Below are 16,357 nucleotides of genomic sequence, written 5' to 3'. Positions count from 1 at the left end.
ATAACCTTGCTGTCCCAGCTTACCGTGCAATTAGTCGGAACCAAAAGTCTTTAGCTGTTCGTTTTGAGTTTTCGTTGTTTTCCATAACTACAGCAGTTGCTGTACGAGCTTATCAAAGCCAGCCTGGACGTAGGCTGATAAGCGCGCTGACTATCGGTGCAGGAGAGAAAATAGGCCGGTCGCCGGTGACAGGATAACAGGTCTATGGTTTCCTGTCAGAAATGTTTGTGGTGGACGCATGCACCAATCTCACATTGTGCCATGGCGGAGATCACGCCATTTGGAACAGAATACGCCGTGTAGACGTCACATTAAGCGCTGCGCATTTGTTTACTTGCCGTTCGCGCGCTGATTAGCCGAAGCGTTACTCTGGAATGCAGTTGTACTGGTACAACTGAGCGTACATTCTGTAGCCAGAATAACTGATCGTTCTCTGTTGTTCACTTTTTGCAACAGAAAGCGGAAAGGCTGAAATAATAAGGTGGAAAATGAAATGTAATGTTCTGCGCTATATATAGAATAACATACCTCTACTCATAAGTTTGGTTTCTAGTCCTGTCATTAAATAATGTCCAAACGTGTTATCTACAGGTAATAAGGGAGTGGTTTCAAAGAGTACGTATTCTATTTGTAACGCTAATAACCAGTTAACAAATTTTGATGCTAAGAAAATATCAGAGCAAGGAAAAACGATAGGGCGCTGATCTCAGCTGTGAAAATGGCCTGTGGGTCAAAAGGATGTTATGTATGTGACGTCAGCCATGTACAGCTGTTGCGCATAAGAACCACGAACATAAGAGAAATTAGAGTTTGTACGAAAGCATATACACTCCTGGAAATTGAAATAAGAACACCGTGAATTCATTGTCCCAGAAAGGGGAAACTTTATTGACACATTCCTGGGGTCAGATACATCACATGATCACACTGACAGAACCACAGGCACATAGACACAGGCAACAGAGCATGCACAATGTCGGCACTAGTACAGTGTATATCCACCTTTCGCAGCAATGCAGGCTGCTATTCTCCCATGGAGACGATCGTAGAGATGCTGGATGTAGTCCTGTGGAACGGCTTGCCATGCCATTTCCACCTGGCGCCTCAGTTGGACCAGCGTTCGTGCTGGACGTGCAGACCGCGTGAGACGACGCTTCATCCAGTCCCAAACATGCTCAATGGGGGACAGATCCGGAGATCTTGCTGGCCAGGGTAGTTGACTTACACCTTCTAGAGCACGTTGGGTGGCACGGGATACATGCGGACGTGCATTGTCCTGTTGGAACAGCAAGTTCCCTTGCCGGTCTAGGAATGGTAGAACGATGGGTTCGATGACGGTTTGGATGTACCGTGCACTATTCAGTGTCCCCTCGACGATCACCAGTGGTGTACGGCCAGTGTAGGAGATCGCTCCCCACACCATGATGCCGGGTGTTGGCCCTGTGTGCCTCGGTCGTATGCAGTTCTGATTGTGGCGCTCACCTGCACGGCGCCAAACACGCATACGACCATCATTGGCACCAAGGCAGAAGCGACTCTCATCCCTGAAGACGACACGTCTCCATTCGTCCCTCCATTCACGCCTGTCGCGACACCACTGGAGGCGGGCTGCACGATGTTGGGGCGTGAGCGGAAGACGGCCTAACGGTGTGTGGGACCGTAGCCCAGCTTCATGGAGACGGTTGCGAATGGTCCTCGCCGATACCCCAGGAGCAACAGTGTCCCTAATTTGCTGGGAAGTGGCGGTGCGGTCCCCTACGGCACTGCGTAGGATCCTACGGTCTTGGCGTGCATCCGTGCGTCGCTGCGGTCCGGTCCCAGGTCGATGGGCACGTGCACCTTCCGCCGACCACTGGCGACAACATCGATGTACTGTGGAGACCTCACGCCCCACGTGTTGAGCAATTCGGCGGTACGTCCACCCGGCCTCCCGCATGCCCACTATACGCCCTCGCTCAAAGTCCGTCAACTGCACATACGGTTCACGTCCACGCTGTCGCGGCATGCTACCAGTGTTAAAGACTGCGATGGAGCTCCGTATGCCACGGCAAACTGGCTGACACTGACGGCGGCGGTGCACAAATGCTGCGCAGCTAGCGCCATTCGACGGCCAACACCGCGGTTCCTGGTGTGTCCGCTGTGCCGTGCGTGTGATCATTGCTTGTACAGCCCTCTCGCAGTGTCCGGAGCAAGTATGGTGGGTCTGACACACCGGTGTCAATGTGTTCTTTTTTCCATTTCCAGGAGTGTAGATAGTCATTTTTCGCACGCCTATTTGCGAGTCGAACAGGAAGGGAAATTACTAGTAGTGATACAACGTACCCTCCACCACGCACTGCACTGTGACTTGTGGATTATGTGTGTAGGTCTACATGTAGAAGATCTTTTATTCTCTTCCAGTTCCCTCCATTGCTAAACTGACAATTGCTTAATGCCTGAGGATGTGTTACGGCAATTAATCCTTTCCTTTACTCAATTTGTGCTATAAATTTATTTTTCTCCCATTCGATTCAGTATGTCCTCATTAGTTATCCGATCCACCTGTCTAATCTTCAGCATTCTTTTATAGCACCACGTTTCAAAAGCTTCTACTGTCTTTTTGTGTGAAATGCGTGTCGTCCACATTTCTCTTCCAAATACCTTCAGAAAAGACTTCCTAAGATTTTAATTTATCTTAGATATTGTAAATTCCTCTTTTTGGCAATGTGTTTCTTGCAGTTGCCAGTCTGCATTGTATATCCTCTCTACTTCGGCGATCATCTGTTGTTTTTCTGCCCAAGTAGCAAAAGTCATCTACCACGTTTAGTGCCTCATTTCGTAATCTAACTCTGTCAACATTGACTTTCTGTAGCGTTACAGTAAAAAAAGTTGTACACATCGTTAAAGAATGTACGGACATCGGCGGTGGCTGTGTGAATAAGTACCTAAGGATATGTTCTGTCAGTATACCGATGGTAATACGTAGTGTGACAAGTATCTTGAAATTTTCTGTACCTCCTCACATCTAATTGATTATATTTAGAGAATTCCTAGGATATCTTGGGAAACTATGAGAAGAGCGAGCCAAGAATTTATTTTCGCGCTCATATCCACACTAAGACAGGAACATCTGGTACATATGTTTCTTGGATATAGCAATGCATGTTCAGTTGTTACTCGTGTAAACATTTCATTCGGTGAATTACTATAATTTTAGTTCCTGTGTCATTCACAGACTAGGAGTAGTACTATGAAAGCTAATGTCTTTGTAGTTACTGAACAAGGTGTGCCTAAAACCCCATTTCCATAGGGATATGCTATGCAGTGAACAGATGACGAAAGAGCTCCTGTTCCTCAAAAGATAAAGATATTTAAGTGCCTAGAAATATTTTGGAGAAACCACATGCCCTTTTCAGATGATGATAATGCTCACTTAACACGGTGAAACAGCTGGAAATGTCAACTGAAAAATTCGAGATCGTGATTGTAGAGACGTTCTTTGGCAGCACTGGCATCTTTAGAAAACTATGGCATTAGTTGACGTGGAAGTGACATGGGTACAAAATTAGTGAAGCGCGGTAAATCATAACCTATATCACAGTTGGCTAGGAAACGTATAGTTCTACTCGTACAAGGTCTATCTATCCGACACTCGGCGGTGCCTGTAGGAGGTCTGTTCCTTTGTGCTGAACAGTGTCACGGAGATGCTGAAGAACTTCCCGGTAGCACTTTCCTGCCTCGGTTTGCCCTCGCGGTGCTATTTGCAGTGTCCATTTCCGCGAGTACAAAAGAAGACGATCAACATTACTTGGATTACAGACCGCATTTGTCGCGCATTTTACGGCATTGGGGACGATAAAATCTTCCACTGCGGAAACGATCCGTTTACTGTGAGCACAGTATCCAGTTTTAACGACGTAATGAAATTAGGAATCCGTGTTGACGCAGTCCAGCACATCCTGTGAACTCTCAAGACTGGGTTATTTACGTTTCGTCACAACCAACTTAAAAATGAACTTGGCATGCATCCTGTGTATTTTACAACCACGTGTATTTTACAGTGCTGATGTAAAATTACACACACAGAAGTTTTACAAATCCCAGCCAGCAATCTTCTGTACCTTTTCCCATTATCACAGTTCTCATCTCAGCAACACTTGCGCAGCGAGCGCTAAGTTGCCTCCCATAACGCTGGTCACCGGTGTGGAAGCGGATGAACCACACATTTGTTTGTATTTCTCTCGTGGTATCGGCTCCAAACATCTGCTGATTCTACCGAACTATTGTGTTTTGAAGGTCTCCTTTATTTGGAAGAAAACTTGTTACAGCACCAACGCTCACCTTGATTTGTCATCTCGAATATTCTCGAATGGTTCAAATGGCTCTGAGCACTATGAGACTTAACATCTGAGGTCATCAGTCCCCTAGAACTTAGAACTACTTAAACTTAACTAACCCAAGGACATCACACACACATCCATGCCCGAGGCAGGATTCAAACCTGCGACCGCAGCGGTCGCGCGGTTCCAGACTGAAGCGCCTAGAACCGATCGGCTACACCGGCCGGCAATATTCTCGAAATCCAACTGACACTTAAAATAGCGTCTCACACAACTGTTGCAAATCCGTCCTCCTCCTAAATACCCTGTTCTCACTCACTTCTACCTCATTTCTGCGATCCACCATGACGCGTACATGTACTTTCATTTCACTTCCTTTGCCATTCCTCGTCCATAGCAATTCAAAATAGCCGGACGCGGTGGCCGAGCGGTTCTAGGCGCTTCAGTCCGGAACCGCCCGACTGCTACGGTCGCAGGTTCGAATCCTGCCTCGAGCATGGATGTGTGTGATGTTCTTAGGTTAGTTAGGTTTAAGTAGTTCTAAGTTCTAGGGGACCGATATCTTCAGATGGTAAGTCCCGTAGTACTCAGAGCCATTTGAACCAATTCAAAATAATTTAACCATTCGGACTCTGCAGTTACGTTGCTCTTGATTTTTTAAAGGTCACGTTATGTTTTGTGCTGTCCTTTTGCTTCGGCAACGGTCGCATGTTATTTTGCTATCGCACCGGTCTCAACTCTCTCGTTTCATTTTGCGTGAATATGCCACCACACACTTAGGAAAAATCTGAACGCATCATACAAGAAGTTTTGTTCCCAGTGATGAGCAGCAAAGTATGATCAGATTCCGTAATACATCACGTAGTCATGAAGGCCGAACAGATGGCGCGCCTGTTTCACCAATCTACTGCCACTGTCCAACACTGTGGCGCGATCCGTGAACCTCTCCCAGCGTAACTCATCATGCGTTTAATGTACTGCTTCTCTTAAGATTCTTTCTGTCAATATATGCTAGATGCAGTTAATTCTGTTACGAAGCAAAGAAAACATAATAAAACATAAGGTTTTTATTCAAAATGATCCACGTTGCACATAATACGAGGCGTGTTTTTTAAGTAAGTACCGTTTTGCCACGCTGCGGTCGGCTTCTGCGCATGCGCACTGGATACCTACATCTGTTGCTACGCACTGACTCCATTACAGTCTGATTCTTCCTTGTTTACGTTGTGTACTGAGTGTTTAAGATGCCTCCGATAATCGTGAGTCCCGCCGACTGTGAAGTACGGGCTGTTTTACGATTTCTTAGTGCTAATGGCCTAAAAGCGATCGATATTCATCGTGAGATCTGTGCAGTTTACGGAGAAAACATTCTGAGTGATGGAATGGTAAGAAAGTGGGTGAGAGCATTTACAGATGGCCGCACAAATGTGCATGATGAACAACGGAGTGAGCGTCCTTCGGTCGTTAATGAAAGTTTGATGCAGGAAGTGGACAATAAGCTGACAGAATACAGACGCTTTATGATTTCCTCCTTGCAGGATGACTTTCCTAATGTTTCTCATAGTGTTTTGTATGGAATTGTGACCGAGCACTTCAGTTACCGAAAATTATGAGCACGTTGGGTACCGAAAATGTTGATGGACGTGCACAAAACCAAACGTTTATACAGTGCATTGACTTTCCTTGAGCGGTACCACAACGACGGTGATGATTTCTTCAGCCAAATTGTTACGAGCGATGAAACATGGGTGGCCTACGTCCCACCAGAATCAAAGCAACAGTCCATGGAATGGCGGCATTCAGATTCACCCAGAAAAGTGAAGTTTAAGCAAACAATTTCTGCCCAGAAAATCATGTGCACAGTTTTTTGGGACAGAAAAGGAGTATTGCTTGTCTGATTTCTGCCTCGTAATAAGACAATCAATGCAGCAGCTTACTGTAAGACATTGCACAATCAGCGCCGTTCAGTTCAGAACAAAAGACATGGCAAGTTGAGCAAGGGCATCGTTTTGCTGCAAGACAATGCCCGTCCGCATGTGGCGAATCAGACCAAAGATCTCATCACATATTTTCGATGGGAAAGTCTAATCATCCTCCGTACAGACCCGACCTTGCGCCCAGTGACTACCATCTGTTCCTGCACTTGAAGTAACACCTGGGCGGTCAGGGTCTTTAAGTCGATGACGAAGTCAAAACAGTGGTGATGCAGTGGTTAACAAGTCAGGCGACAGACTTCAATGAGCAGGGTATTCAAAATCCGGTACAACGTTATGACAAGTGCCTCAGTATTGACGGAAATTATGTAAAAAAGTAGATTAAGGTACAGGCTTTCATGTAAAAATAAAATTGTTGAGATAGCTTAGCAAGCCTTTTTTTAATTTCAAAACGGTACTTACTTAAAAAACACGCCTCGTATACCTAAGCCAACGATTATAAAGCTGTTGGAGACTGTCAGAGGAGGTTTCCTTTGCCATCGATTCAAGTGTTAATGCGCGATACGACTTTAAATGTCCATCTACGTGTCATGTAATCAGCTGTTCCTCATGACTGCGGTGATTGCGCATCCCACTCCAATGACGATGACTGTTTACAAAAGGATGGATCGCAATCAGACAGATCTGGCTCAGGTCTTCTTCTAAGTCGAATCTTAAGAGAATTATAGCGTTAACAATGATCCTCGTACCCCCAGGTCACTATCTCTGTCGCCGATGTCGCATCAAAACATGTCGTACTTGTGGGCTATTGTCCGCCGCTATCCTTGCTGAGGCAGCATATCTGTTCTTCATGTTTGCGTAAACATCACATGTGTTACCGTGCTCGTTTCTCGCACGTTATTTTTAAGATAGGTGGTTTATGAGACTCTGCTTAGCATCGTGAAATTATCCTAAGTACGTAGCACCCTTGATGGCAGACATGTGTTTCATTTTAGGTTTTCTCGGTAGTTAGCATGTGCCTTTATATGTATTAATTCTTATTGTATTATGCAATTCAGAATTGGGTCTTTTGTCCAACCTTTGTATCGTATTCTTCTATTTATATTTGACTCTGTGACTGTGGACAACAGGAACCTGTGAGACAGTTTCCGTTACAATGCCAGCTTTGGAAAGCTTGCACAGCCGGTAGAGATATTCAAAATACTCCGGTCGCCGAACCGAACGACCGTTCCCTAACATCAGATCGTCCAAAATAATACGTGACACTAGTCCCCAAGAGGAAATTAGCGAGGGTTGATACTATTCTCATTCATGCTGAATTTCAGAATTCCGCCTTTTACCTAGCGTTCACCAAATGATGTCCCTCCCTTCACGTCTTTTGTGTTTCTACTTCTTAGCGTTAATAAATGCCGATGGAAAGTAAACTGTGCTGGTTTAGTTAATTATGTAAGCAGGGATGGAGTAGAGAGTGGATGAAAGCAGTAATAAACAAAAATTAGAGAAACACCGGGAAAAAATGGAAGAGATTGAGAGAGTCTTCTTATAGGTGCAGCTTTTTATTAGGCTGCGCTGGCGATGGATTTTGACCGTTTGGCGTTCAGACGTTGTAGTTAGGACGCTGGGGCCGTATTCGAAAGGAATGACGTTCAAATTTCCGTCCTTCCTTCCGAAAAATATTTCTGAGATTTCTTCATGTTGCTTCAGGTGGATACCAAGACCGTTTGTTGAAGATAATGCAGTCAATTTCTCTCCCCATTCGCTGCGAGGATCATTACAATAGAAATACCGATTTTTTTAAACATCCAATATATCTCTCACTTTTTTGATACTTTTACAATATGTTGTTACATTCTTGAGAGCCAAAATATCTATTTTCGTTTTTTGTCACACCTTCCCTGTCCCTTTCAACGCCTTACGCCACCATGAAAGGTCAGAAGTCAGGAGCAGAACGTTTGAACCACTCTTTAGCAGCCTTTATATTGAAGTCACCATGTTACAAATTTAGTTCCGCTAACGGGTTTCTTCAGTTTACCGTAGAGGCTGTAACTACATGGCGGCAGACGGGGATGTTGGGTGGATGCTTGAACGTTATCCACCGAAGCCTTGTGTTCTCGGTCGTGGTTTTCTCACTGACATGTGGCCGGGTGTTATGCAACAGCAAAACATCGCATTTTTGTCGATGTTGTCGAATGCGACACATTCGAGTATGAAGTTACCTAAAGATTGCCACTTAAAAGTCAGAACTGATAGAGTTCCGTGTCGTCTGATATCCACAAGCAACAGTCCTTATAAATAAAAAACAACAGCCATTTGCATGATGCCATTCCAAAATGGCTCTGAGCACTATGGGACTTAACAAAAAAGTGCTTCAAATGGCTCTGAGCACTATAGGACTCAACTGCTGAGGTCATTAGTCCCCAAGAACTTAGAACTAGTTAAACCTAACTAACCCAGGGACATCACAAACATCCATGCCCGAGGCAGGATTCGAACCTGCGACCGTAGCGGTCTTGCGATTCCAGACTGCAGCGCCTTTAACCGCACGGCCACTTCGGCCGGCTGGGACCTAACATCTATGGTCATCAGTCCCCTAGAACTTAGAACTACTTAAACCTAACTAACCTAAGGACACCACACACATCCATGCCCGAGGCAGGATTCGAACCTGCGACCGTAGCAGTCGCGCAGTTCCGGACTGAACGCCTAGAACCGCGAGACCACCGCGGCCGGCGCATGATGCCATTCCATCGATTGTGATTTTGTTTCCAGTTCAAAGCGATGGAAGTTCTCGTTCTGTTCCAAAACAATCTTCCGTGTTTCTTCGTGAGCCTCAGTAAACGTTCTCGGAGCCCATTTCTTTTTCACCTTCAGTTCTCTCAATACCCTGCACACAGTCGCACACTCGCTTCTCAGACTTCCGCCCGTATTGACACTCCTTTCACTGCTATGCGTTTGTCAGCCGATATCAGACTGTGAACACGCTGTACATTGTCAGGAGGCTGTGCAGCGCTCGGTCTGTTGCTGCACGGGAAGTTCGGGAGTATTGGCGTGCCCACTTTCTCCAAACGACTAACTGTACTGCGATCTACAGCGCCATCCCCATAAACCTTCTTCAGTCTCTTGTGAATGTCCGTCACTACCTCGTTCTCGCAAGACAGGAACTCCGTAACAGCACGTTGCCTCAGACCATCACGAAGGGCAGCAGCCTTCTTGATAGAGTGTTAAGACAGAGCGACTTGCGGAAACAGGTGAATACAAGCAGGAAGAATGTTTCTATGACCTACGTGGATAGAAAGACGTAGAATAAAAGTTGGATTTTTGAAAAAAGAAAAGTTGTGCATTATTTTGCAGTGACTCTTGTATATCCTTGAATCACTGAGCAGTCATTTAGGTGGAGCGCGCAAGTACACATGTCGCGCGAATGATCGTTTATAGTCTATTACTCTTAATTAGATGCACACGTACACTTTACAAAATTTCATATATTCGTCTGTGACATATTGTCTCGAAAATTAAAATAACTTTAAACCCCTGGCCTCTTGGTTTCAAGTCAAATATTGCAAACGTTAACCCCTTCCAAATATTCTCGGATGAGAACATAGTTATCCTATTCTCAGTTCACTTTAATTTGACTCACAAGTTTCAGTTTTTTCATTGGGCTGAAATATCGGACTGTTTGCTGTAGTTAAAACAGAGTACATGGCGGAGGGTACTTATTATTACAGAATTCCGTTCTCGGATGGAAAACGTGAAGGCTTACTATTTATGCAACTCTTTCATCATTTACCTCTAATGGAGAGCAGAATATTTGCAGATTTCTCGCTGAAGCTGGATCTTGAACGTTTGAAAGCGAACTTCGTCTAGATATTCGGCGTCATTCTTAGAGTGCCCACCAATTAATATTTTCCATCATTTCTGCTATACTCTGTAAGTCGAACAAGCCTCTTAAATTACCCGCTAAATTGCTCCATATACGTTCAAATTTCACTGTTACTCCGTGTTGAAGTGAATTCCACATACATTTGCAGTTGTGCATTGTAGATCATGCAGATTTTTCGTAAGCTATCTCTATTGCAGATTGTAGTTTCTTAGTTACTTTCCAGTGATTTGAAGGTTTTCATTTCCTTTACGTGCAATGAGTCTACGCGATACTTTCATTTCATACTTCCACATTGTTGACTGCATTTTGTACTGCCCTTAGTTGCGATTCGTTAATATTTTGCTGAAAAGCTACTTCGTTTTTACGTTTTGTGCTGTGTACTACTTTACATTAAAAGTTCATTACCAACTTTGCACAAGGCTAATAAAATGTCAGTATCTACATTTAAATTACTACTTCAATTTTACGCTTTGTGATGTGCACAGCTTGACATTAGAAGCTAGTTATCAGCTTTGCACAAGGCTGATAAATTGTCAATATCTAAATTGAAATTAAGAAAATTTTTGACAGAAAACTCTTTCTGGAAAATATGTCCATATCCGTATTAAACCGCTTTAATTCGTCCAAAGCAATATCTCTACGTCGCGTCTAACAAATAACGGAAAAAGGCCATTGGAAGAAACATCGAGGTCCATCGCTTCAGTAGTTTCCCACAGATCCAGGTAGTTGCAAATGGAAGATCTCAAATATAAATGTTATTTCCGTGCTAGAATCGTAATCAATACAGATTTGACATGTAGTGGACTAGTCGGTTTTAGGATTCCCACAATACTAATCATAATAAGTCGGTACATTGATATTTCATCCATTCGAGAGTCTGTGAACTGCGTGGAAGGATCGTTGCCCAACAGCCGTTCATCTTGTACTGCATCAAGTACGTCTTCGATCTGTAAAACTAGCGAATAAGCCAGCTACCATTACTTCCTGTTGCGACAACGTGTTCGACGGCAGCGTCGTGTTCTGCCATAAGCGCACTCTCTGTTCACGATTTGTGCCTTGGTTCTTGTAAGGGAGCTAAATGTCTCGTTTTCTCTAAGGCCAAACAGCTTCGGTGATCGGGCAAGAAGACTCTTCATGATAAACACTGAATTTGGATTCAACTTCTCCAGGATTCCAAAAATTTCGTTAAAAGCAGAAAGAAAACGAAATATTTAAGCTCACTGTGGACGTCTCTACCAGTATTACATAGCGAAATCATATAACAGGATTTTTTACATCCTTCGTGGAAAGTTTATACAACCGTTATAATGGAAAGGCGTATCGCAGAGCCTACGAGCAAATCAAACAACATCGAAAATAAACACTGTTATTGTATATTGTTCTCCGCGTAATTACAAACGCTGCTTCTGTTCATATGGCTTTTAATTATTTTAATTTTTTCGTGTTTTCATTATGTCGAACACAGTACAGCGGATTGGCCGCTGTCGTGTTTTTATACTGCATTCAGTCCCAAAGGACACGCATGCATTCTCGGGCTTGGGAATGGTTGTGAATACCGCAGAGTTAAAAAAACTCGTGTAAACTCTGAAGTAGAAATAACAGTGTCAAGGCTACTACGTACAGTAGGTGTGTGTAATGAATGTGACCACAGTTTTGTTTAGGCGAATGTAGAACATAAATTGCACAAATGGCGTTCTTCTTGTTTCAGTCACAAACGTGAAACAAGTGTCAATATTCTGAACTAAATTGCCATCGATCAGTGGAGAAAACTGCTATGTTCAATAGGGGACATTTTCGTACTCGATAGATAAGCTTCAGTGACACCTCGTTATGCTTGTTCTCTCTTTCCATCGTCGCCTCTTATTATATCTTTATTTATTCTCTTTGCAGGTTTCTTAGTTTTCGAAATTCCGTTAAGATTATTTAAGCCGTGATCAACTTTCTTGTCGGAGTAAGAAATCGTGCAACCGTTTGAAACTGGGGATCTACAATCATGCTCATAAATTAAGGATAATGCTGAAACATGGTGAAACAACGATCTGGTGGGCGGTTTGCGGGTTTAAATCAACTCGGGGTATGACCATGCGGTGTATTTGACCTGTGGTCGTGCACGGCGGCGCTGCCAGCAGTCCACGTACGCAGAGGTGTGTTGGTGCATGTCAGAGTACGGTGCAGCGAGTAAGTGTGCAGACGTTTTCAGACGTGCTAATGGTGACTGTGTGTTGAAAATGGCTCAAAGAACGCATTTTGATGACGTTATGAGGGGTAGAATACCAGGGCGACTGGAGGCTGGTCAAACACAGCAGGTCTTAGCACGGGCCCTCTGTATTCCACAAACTGTGATCTCCAGATTATGGCAACGATTCCCGCGGACAGAAAACGTGTCCAGGTGCTACAATAGGGGACGTCCACAGTGTACAACACCACAAGAAGGCCTATATCTTGCAAACGACCACAGAGTACTGCAGGTAGCCTTGCTCGGGACCTTACCGCAGTCACTGGAACCGTTATCTCCAGACGCACAGTCTACAGACGACTGAACAGACATGGTTTATTCGCCCGGAGACCTGCAAGGTGCATTCCACTGACCCCTGGTCAGAGGAGAGCCCGTACAGCCTGTTGTCAAGAACACAGTACATGGTCATTGGAACAGTGGTCCCAGGTTATCTTCACGGACGAGTCCAGGTATGGTCTTAACAGTGATTCTAACCGGGTTTTCATCTGGCGTGAACCAGGAACCAGATACCAACCCTTTAATGTCCTTGAAAGGGACCTGTACAGAAGTCGTGCTTTGATGGGGGCGGGGAGGGGGGGGATGAGATTATTATTGGTGCACGTACAGCCCTCCATGTCTTTGACAGAAGAACTGTAACAGGCTAGGTGCATCGGGACGTCATTTTGCACCAGTATGTCCACCTTTTCAGGGGTGCAGTGGGTTCCACCTTCCTCCTGATGGATGATAACGCACGGCCCCACCGAGCTGCCATCGTGGAGGACTACCTTGAAACAGAAGATATCAGGCGATGAACTGGCCTGCCTGTTCTCCAGACCTAAACCCCATCGAGCACGTCTGGGGTGCCCTCGGTCGACGTATCGCTGCACGTCTTCAAACCCCTACGACACTTCAGGAGCTCCGACATGCTGTGTTGCAAGAATGGGAGGCTATACCCCAGCAGCTGCTCGACCACCTGATCCAGGGTATGCCAACCCGTTGTGTGGCCTGTGTACGTGTGCTTGGCGATCATATCACATACTGATGTCGCAGTACATGCGCAGGAAACAGTGGCGTTCTGTAGCACATGTGTTTCGGGACGGTTTTCTCAACTTATCACCAATACCTACAGATGTGTGTCGTGTGTGTTCCTTACGTGCCTATGCTATTAGCGCCAGTTCCGTGAAGTGCCACGTTGTGTACAAAAACTCCGGCAATTGACACAATTATTCGCGTTTGTGAAGCGATATGAATGATCCGAGTTCTCAAAACACCAACAGTTTTACTTTTATTTCACAGTGGTTGATATTAAAAAGAGAGTAAATATAGTTGCAGCATTTACAAATAAGCTGAAATTATCTTCATTAAATTACTGAAGTCGTACAGGTGACACATCATGAGTTCCTGTAGCAGCCTGTGTAGAATGTTTACCTCTCTCGCCATTGTAACCGTTACTTCCTCAGACAGTGGTTATAGACTCTCTGATCTAAAGCACGCAGACACCTGTTATTCGATGTTAATATGTGGCGTGGCCATCCTTGACCTTTATGACGGCTTGAACTCTGCTGGGTACACTTCCAAATATGTGTTTGAAAGTCTGAGGCGGAACCGCAGCAAGTGTTTCAAGAGCAGAAAACAGAGAAGGTAGTGACGGCGGACGCTGAAGTCTCGAGTGAAGTCGACGTTCTGACTCATCCGAAAGATATTCCATTGGGTTCAACTCGTGGCTCTGGGCAGGTCAGTCCATGTCATTGTCCATGAACCATTACCTTACAGATACCGCTTTACGACAATGTGCATTGTCGTGCTGATACAGTCATCGACCCCGAACTGTTTCTCTGTTGTACGCAGTACACAATGCCATAAAATGGGTTCATATCCGCCGGCCGCTGTGACCGAGCGGTTCTAGGCGCTTCAGTCCGGAACCGCGCGGCTGCTACGGTCTCAGGTTCGAATCCTGCCTCGGGCATGGATGTGTGTGAAGTCCTTAGGTTAGTTAGGTTTATGTAGTTCTAAGTCTAGGGGACTGATGACCTCAGATATTGAGTCCCATAATGCTTAGAGCCGTTTGAGCCGTTCTTTTGCGTTCATACCCTTTCGCATTTAGCGCATTCTTAAGCGCAGTAAGGGGACCACACCCTACTTACGAGAAACACCACCGTACAGTAACGCCTTTTCCTCCGTACTTCGCTGTTGACGCTTCATTTAATAGTGGATAACGTTCTCCAGTTATTCGGCAATCCCAAACCCTATCTTCAGATTGCCACAGGCTTTAGCGCGATTCATCACTCCAATTCACAAGTCTTCAATCATACGCAGTCTTGTCGCGTCCACTCTTTACACCGCTTGAAAAAACAAATCAGAAGTTGACTTGGCCGGCCATAGAAGATCTGAAATGGGTGGCTATTTAAAAAGAAATTGGTTTGCATGTCTGCATGTGAATAACCGTTTGCTAATGTATTTAACGAGGCTCACCCTGACTGCGTCGTGGACCATTGCGTACTCTTTTGCTTCAGATGGCTTTCTTTCCCGTTTCAGCACTTAAATCGTGATGTTTACTCTGATAAATCATGTACCTTCCCTTCCTACACCGTCAATGACTGCTGTAACACTTGCTTGTTTTTACGCAGATGCGAACTGTAGCTAGAGATACAGTGTTTGATACACCGGTACAATTTCTGAAAGTTCATTTTGCACCAGTCCATGACATTCTTCCGATGCCCGCCATTTTCCATTTCTGACAATTATGACCAGTACATTAGCAACAGTCACAAGTAAGGTATTACCTGGCAAAAAGCTAAAAATTTGTTTCCAAAAATATGTATTACCACATGTTTGACTCACACAGTCATCGTAGTTTATGTATGGATTTTCTACGAAGTGATTGAAACACAGCGGAATGGAACAATATGCACTCTAAACATTGGTAACTTGTGGAAATGCTGCACAATTTTCGATGAACCCGCACTTCGAGCTGTCTAATATCGAAAGCCTCATTGATCATCTTGTGCAGGACTTTGACATGATCTGTTCCACTTCGCAAACATCGTTCTTCTCAACGTTCGCATCACATTTATTATTTATGTCAGTGGACCACAGAGACGTCCTCTTTTTCCTTCTGGTCAGTTGAAATACTGAAAATAAAAACGTTGGCTGCTGTTTCTCAGGTTTATCAACCACTGAAGTGACGAAATGGCCCAACCAACAGAACACTGAAATACATGCCATTATCTACTCTTTGGTAATAGTAATCGGTAAAACTGCCCTATTTATTATGTATTTCTAAGTCAAACATGAGTTATGGGGCAGTAAATATTCCTACCAATGAGTCAAGAGCACAAATTCATACATTGTATTTTTCACTGCTAAGTTTGTAAATATTATCAATAATATTAATACATATGCCCTCAGCATGCAGGCATATCCCAAAGGTATCATAAGATAAATCAACATTTGCAGCCACTTCAGTATCGAATCGATTTCACGACTTCAATACAATTGTTCTTCAAGCAAAGTCTACTCTAACTGCTGAATCTGTACTAGGTGTTCACCCACAGGTCCACTTAACACTGTGTTATCCAATAAAATGGCTCTAAGCACTATGGGACTTAACATCTGAGGTCATCAGTTCCCTAGACTTAGAACTACATAAACCTAACTAACCTAAGGACATAACACAGCCTCGCGGGATTAGCCGGGCGGTCTACGGTGCTGCAGTCATGGAGTCATGGACTGTGCGGCTGGTCCCGGTGGAGGTTCGAGTCCTCCCTCGGGCATGGGTGTGTATGTTTGTCCTTAGTATAATTTAGGATAAGTAGTGTGTAAGCTTAGGGACTGATGACCTTAGCAGTTAAGTCCCATAAGATTTCACACACATTTGAACTTTTTTTTTTTTTTTTTTTTTTGCATCACACACATCCATGCCCGAAGCAGGATTCGAACCTGCGACCGCAGCAGCCCCGTAGTTCCGGACTGTAGCGCCTACAGCCGCTCGGTCACCACGGCCGACCAC

This window comes from Schistocerca cancellata, chromosome 2 (assembly GCF_023864275.1).
Source record: "Schistocerca cancellata isolate TAMUIC-IGC-003103 chromosome 2, iqSchCanc2.1, whole genome shotgun sequence".
Lineage (NCBI taxonomy): Eukaryota > Metazoa > Arthropoda > Insecta > Orthoptera > Acrididae > Schistocerca > Schistocerca cancellata.
This window is presented reverse-complemented; position numbering follows the sequence as displayed.